This window comes from Eurypyga helias, unplaced genomic scaffold (assembly GCF_000690775.1).
Source record: "Eurypyga helias isolate BGI_N326 unplaced genomic scaffold, ASM69077v1 scaffold4981, whole genome shotgun sequence".
Lineage (NCBI taxonomy): Eukaryota > Metazoa > Chordata > Aves > Eurypygiformes > Eurypygidae > Eurypyga > Eurypyga helias.
The window spans coordinates 168,952-175,909 of record NW_010228802.1 but is presented as its reverse complement, the minus strand read 5'-3'; positions in this window follow the sequence as shown (position 1 = coordinate 175,909).

Genomic DNA, 6,958 nt, shown 5'->3' with positions numbered 1-6,958 from the left:
ATCCTTGCTCTGCCTCCATTCCCTTATCTATCCTGCAGCTTGTCAGGAAAATTCAAGCTGGTACAAAATAGCAAGATACAAGTTCTCAGCTCAGTTATATATTTTCTCTGGGCAGCTGCGTTATGCATATTCTCTGGGCAAAATATGAAAAAAACCTCAGTTTCGTTGTACATGAGCACTGACATCTGAGAAAGGATTTGGCATTTTAATAGTTTAGATGTACAGATTCACTTTTGAATTTTCTTTCTTCCAGTCTGAGGTCTTGCCTTCCCCACCGTCAGGCTCTTGCAGACTCTGAAAGCACAAGTAAGCGTGGATGAATCAAAAAATGATGATTCAGTTCCTGTGCTAAGACTGGTCTTGAGAACTCAAGCTTTCATTCTTTATCTGTTTCTCAAGTTATAACAAAAATACAAAGCCAAGATCCTTAGGATCTGTTAAAACTAAAACAGCTAACTCCTCACTCTTACTGAGATTAGGCATTGCATTTTAGTGGAACTCTCTGGGCTTTGGGGATAAGAGCATTTCCCTCACTTGTGGAGGATAAGGACTGCAAGGTGCTGAAAGTTCATGGAAAGAAATTGTCAAATTATGAAGAAGTGAATCACAAACCCTGATTTATCTCCCTGACAAAAATAATCCCACCAGAGTCAACACTCATCATTTCTCAGTCAGAAGCACTACTGCTGTTGTCCCCACCTCCTCAGGTCGATGGCACCGGAACTTGCATGCAGTGACAGGTTGCACGCTATTTGGTATAGGGCTTCCTCCTTATACACCCCTACACAACTGGTGTCCAGACTAAGAGGCTTTGTACTGTAGGAAAAAAACCAAATAAGGGCTTGACTGGGAGCTTTCTGAAATTCATAACCCTTACGTGCTGAAAATAGTTTTTATTCCTTGTAATCTGTTTCACATTGTCACATGTGAAGAACTGGAATGGGAAAGGATGCTGACTGGCACTGACATTACAAATTTAATTAATCTGGGATTTGCCACTGTTTCTCCTCTTCTAAATCACAGAACTGTCATTGCTCAGCTAGGTATAGTGAATATTGCTGTGGCTCTGCAGCTCATATGTGTGTCTGCTTTGATTCATAAATTTCAAAGAAAAAATTTAGATAGGTGGATAAATTTGAACATGAATTCATTAGAGTTGACTTCAAAAATAAAAATTTGTCTGAATAATCATAGTTAGAGTATTAACATACATATGTCAGCGATGGGCGTGCTGATGAGAAGGCTTTTAACTCCTATCATGGATCTTTTCCAATGGTTTCATCTTGTATCAATATTTTTTGCCCTTGTTCATAAAGGTATTCTTCCTATTTTAGGATGTGACAGCTGTTTGCAAGGATGACCTTTGCCTCAGCAGAGGAGGAGTGGGAGCGACCTTGTCACTTCCCAGAGGTGAAGGATGTGGGGCCATCGGCAGCCTTGCAGAGCTCCCATCTGGCAGAAAGCAGAGTACACTTCTCTGAAACCTGGGTGATGTAGAAGCCTGGAGAAGAGAAGGCTCGGGGGGTTCTGAACAGCAGCCTTCCAAAACCTGCGAGGAGGTAGCAGGAAGGCAGAGCCATGCTCTTCGCAGTGGTGCCTTAAGCAACAAGCTGGTGTCTAAGCACATCTTGTGGGGTAAAAAGCCGTCTGGGGGCCCCTGATGAGTGGTCACCAACTGAGCCTTCTGCCCACCTCTGTTGCAGATGGACACATTACTCCTGCATCTCTCTGGGGCTCTGACCTGTATAGTTAATAACAATTTAAGTCACGCTTTCAAGGCTTTAGGAAACTTTGTCCTAGTGTTAGATGACAGTAAACATGACATTGCGATCCTATTTCCCTTGTGATTCCTAGAAAGAGTGGAATTCTTATCTCCTCTGTCCTACTAATCAGAGGTTTCTGCGGATTTGGCTTTGTGGGTATTTGGGGATGTTTTATAATACAAGTTACTTCAGAAAGTAAGGCTTTATCTTAATAAATCTGTTTGCACTTTGAAACCTAAATTGAAGGCCTGCTTGCTAAAATTGCTTTACTATGGGTAAATGTAATTTTAACTCTTTTGGGGCAATTAAGAGGTTATGGGCTTTTGTAGCTGAAGCTCAACATAGTGTAGCTTGGCATGAAAATGGTTAGCAGCTATTCATTAAAGAGAGAATATATATAAACTTAACTACTGTTGTGAAGGATTAGAATATATTGCTCGTACTTAAGCAAATTCCCATGGCACACAGTGGATCTACAGATAACGGCACATCCTCTCCAGCTGTGTCATATAGGACTTTATTCAGCAGAGCACTTAAATACACACTCCTGAGGTCAAGTTTCTCCCCAAGCACTTATTACTTCATTTTGAAAGCACATATGGAGGAATTAAGATAGACTGAGAAGTGATAATTGTGGCTTTGTAAGGGAGACAGCCCTTGGATCCAAGTATTACGAAAGATGCTGCACTGGAAGTGGCAAAGAATCACGACAGAAGCTTTCTGACATGAGGAGAGAAAAAAATGACATATTTTCCCACAGAATAAAAGTGTAAAACCAGCAAGAGAAAAGGGCAAGACAATGTCATTGGAAGTGAATTCACTGCGCAAGCAGCAAAGACTTTCATTGCATGAGAATTCAAGTTATTCTTTCTAGCTTCAGCTAAACAAAAACTCTCAGTAACCAAGAATAACTTTGCTAATACAGTCATAAGAAAATACCACAGCGGAAACAACATGAAAGAGGAGTTGGAATGAGGGACAGGCTATTGAAGAATGACTGAATTGCTGAAGTTTTTTTTTTATAAAAATGAGATTTTAAAAAAAGGCATGGAGGAAAGATTGGGAAAACAATTGAAATCTTCAGATGACGTTGATAGAACACTACGTAGACTGGACTGTGCCAAGGTTTAATGGATACAGATCAGCACGTCTGGCTCATGGCCATCAGAAGCTGCTGTGTGCTCTGAGGACTGTGGTCAGACCCAAGGTACTTTTGCAGAGTTGCCTTAGTTCTTTTCTAAAAGGTGACATGGATCTCTCAGGCTGGAAATGGAACTGCTGTATGGGGGTTACAGGCTTAGAAAACCTAGTACAAAGGAGCTGCAGATCTGTTGATTTTGGGAAGGACATTAGAGCCTAACAAACCTGCAGCTGAAACTGTGCAGGACTTCAAAACAGCATAGCTGAAAACAAATCCTCACACTTGGCAGTAATGGAAGACAGAGTAGAAATCAACCTCACAGGGTCCTCACACTTGGCAGTAATGGAAGAGTAATAAGTAGAAATCAACCCCACAGGGCTCAAGTCCATTGTGTAAGTGCTGAAGAAGTTACAGACAACGTGAAAGGGAATGGGATTGCTTTTCACATGTACTGGTTTCCAGGAGACGAGCTGCCGTTCTAGAAACAAGGCATGCCATCCTTTGCATCGAAGTTCAAACCTTTAAATTTGGTGATATGAAAACACATTTTGGTTGAGTAAATTTTTGCTTATGGGTGTCTCTAACCAAGTACCTGCAGTTACTGAGAATTTCAGGGCTGGGAGCATCACGTGTGCAGTGTCTCTGGTCTGCATAGTCCCCTCCTTTCCTTGGGTTGCTTTTTTGTACAGTGGGTTTGAAGAACTCTGTGTTCATATTAAAATATTCTGGTGTTCAGCAGTAGAAAGGTGAGGAAGGGTGTTCCTTGAAAAGGGTTGGAAACGGAGCCCTGAAGGGAGTGTCTTCCAAGGAAAAATTGAAAGCACTACGTCTGCACAATTTAAGCAATATTTAAGGAGAGATATCATAATATTCTGTAAGGATTACAAGATTGTAAACGTGAGTGGGGGATAAGAGTTTTATAGGAAAGTCCAAAGAATGTCAATTAGTATTTTAAAATTAAACAAGGGGAAATGAATCTAAGTAGCTGTATAATCATGCTCTATGGAAGATGTTGGAGTGGTGTTTTGTTTTTTTTTTTTAATTAAAAGTGCTGGAAGAGGAGAGGATTAATTTGATAAGTTTTCTAGTTTGGGAGAAGTAGTTAAATTTCAATTCAACAGTTTCTATCTCTTTTCTGAATTGCCATGACTTAAGCTCAGAAATTTTAGCTGTTTCTAGACTTCTAACAAGTTTAAAAGAATGTGATATGTGTTATTAAAAATCTTTGGATTCTGGTTCTTTCTTTTTTAACTTTAACTTGGAATGAGAAAACTATTTTCAAATCTCAAAAAATATATTTGCTTGTCACAATTTCATAATACTTAATGCACCGTTGTTCCTAGTGAATTGTACCCTAACATATCCTATTTCCCTGGTATCTTTTTTTGTATTCTTATCTGTTTTAATATGTGATTTGATATGCCTCACTCTGATCTCTTTCAGCCCCCTTTGTTTTTCCCTGATAGGTGTTTTGTGTCGTGTACATTTTGATTTCAGTTTTCATTCATTAAAATGACATTTCTCATATTCTGCTTCACTGCACTGTTGAGGACTTGCCACTTATTTTCCTCACCCATTCTATTCTTACTAATGGCAAATGAAACAGTTATTCCAAGCAAAAATCCTGCTGTAGGTACCTACAAGCCCCACATACAGAATGTGACTACTTTAGATGTCACTTGGAAAAGTGAGGATTTGGAGATACCTTGGCATTTTTGTAATGCTTAAGAAAAAAATGGGCATTTAGATGTTTGAGAAAAGGTATTTCGAGGCAAATTCTCAGCTACTAGAGTGGAGGGGTCTGTGGCACTTTTCTTCGGCTGAAGATCTGTTGTTTTGCATTTTTGGAGTCCCTTTCCATTAAATGAACGTTAGAGTAGTGTGAAGTTCATCAAACCACACCTGCTTGAATGAAAAAATGTTAGTAAGCTGTTCTGAGGGCAGCATTTCAGATGCTGCTCTCCCTCGGAAATGTCCTATGGAAGATAAGCGCGCTGAGGAATGCCATGGTAGACAGCCCAACAGTCCCTTTCACTTGGGCCAAAGCATTTCTTCTTCCAAGCCAGATGTTATTGATTTGCTTTCCCATCCTCCTCTACTTTGTCTGTGTTTAACCCAGTTCAATCTCCTAAAACCTCAGTGACCGTTAAATCTGTACTAGGGCCAAACACGTCATCTGGTGGCATTACTGTGCCCTCCTAAAGTCACAGTGCAGGTGATGAGTCTGGAGAGACAAAGTGAAGAAAAGTGGGTAGTCAGTTTTAAATAACTCCCGTGAAGACATACTTGAAAAATCTTCTCCATGACAGGATTTTTTGGATGATTCTCTCCCAGTGTGAAAATTGAAGGTAAGCAAAAAAACTTAAAACAGCACCACAAAGAAAATGTAAATCTGTTGTGAAAACACTTGGTGTCTTTCTGGTCTTATGCCTCAGGTCTCTGTCTTTGTGGTTGTTGCAAGCAATCAGAACAGAATGTGCCAAAAAAAAAAGAAAAAGGAATACATTAATCTTTCAAAGGTCTTTTTGTTTTGAAAAATTTAACCAAACCCTGGTTAAGCCTGTAAACCTGAGAAAATTTAATAATTTTTTTTTTTTTTTTTAATAATCATAGAAAATGTGCAGAATTATTGTCAGTTTTTCTCATTAAGGAGAAATTTAAAGTTGAAGTTGAATAACTTTTCCAGCCATTTTGATTGATTCAGTTGCAATCCATTACAGGGTTGCATATTGTTTTGTAGCAATTTGTTACAGAAAAATATTACAAGGTTATAGGCTATTTTACAAAGAAAACCCAGTACTAATTGGCTGGAAAGGCTGGTTTCAGGGTGAAAGGAGTGAAGTGAAGCAGACTTTGAAACTGCAGTAGTAGAAAAGAACATAATTGAACAGGATATTAAATAATCAGGTATATAATATCTAGCAGAAACTTAATTTTGTGTAATTACCAAAATAGCAGTTTAGTTTCAAATAATGCATGGTATTATAAAAGGATTAGTCTGATACTGTGTTCCAGTTCATAAACGCTATGATTTATTGTGCCATAGCTTACATATTTTCTTAGGTGAGATAACAGTTAATTTTCACTTCTTGCATACAAATCTTGTATCCATGGATCAGAGAAATGAATGTCTTGCCTTAGTGATAGTCTAAATTTTATATACCCGAATGAGTCAACAGTGAGACTTTTTCACATGTGTTTTCTATCTTAATCTTTTGAAGAGGAAATAACAACTTTTTTGGATCTCCAAGTCTATTTACTGCAGGTCAAATTCTGCCATAAGAAGCAGTTTGCCTGGGGGAACTTTATTCTGTGTGTTTTTATGGACTTCATGGAATTACCTGTGGCATGACCTGCCACTGACACTCAGTGTGAGCAATATGGGGGCATAAAAGCACAAGGTATGTTACAGATTTTATACTGAAATAAGCCTGACTTTAGAGTGATATTGTGCCTTACCTGTGTGATATTTTTAGGTACCATTGTTCTCCACAGAGTGCTACAGAGCTCGAGGTGCTGTAGGGACTGGATGTCAGAGCTTTAAAACAGCACAGCAAGTACTTGCACACATCAATAACCGTCAAATCTTTATATTATCCCTGAAGAATACAGAGAACAATGGGAATTATTGATGCTAAGTGCATTGAATTTGTGGCCTCACAATTTAAGAGACTTATGTCGGAAACAAGCAGTTCTATATTCCTGGTTCCTAGTTACTTGCCAGGTGACTGCTTTCAGAAAATCAGCAGAAAAGACATATTTTTTTTAATAGGTACTGAATGGTGGGTCATTAGTTTAATAAGTAGCTATTTTAGACTTCCACAGTCACCTCACTGATTACTACCACATATTGCACTAAGTAAGGTCTTTGCCCATGCATGAGCTGGTAAGGGTCAGCATTTCAAGTATAAGATATGTGTTCAGTGAACACTAAAGAATTATTAAATAGTTGTTGCTGTATTCTGCCTGTTACTAAGTAGCAATGCTGAAGCCAGGAAAGAAATGCACAGGATTTTCCTTTCCGTTTTTCTCCTCTTCTCCTTTTGCTCTTTCC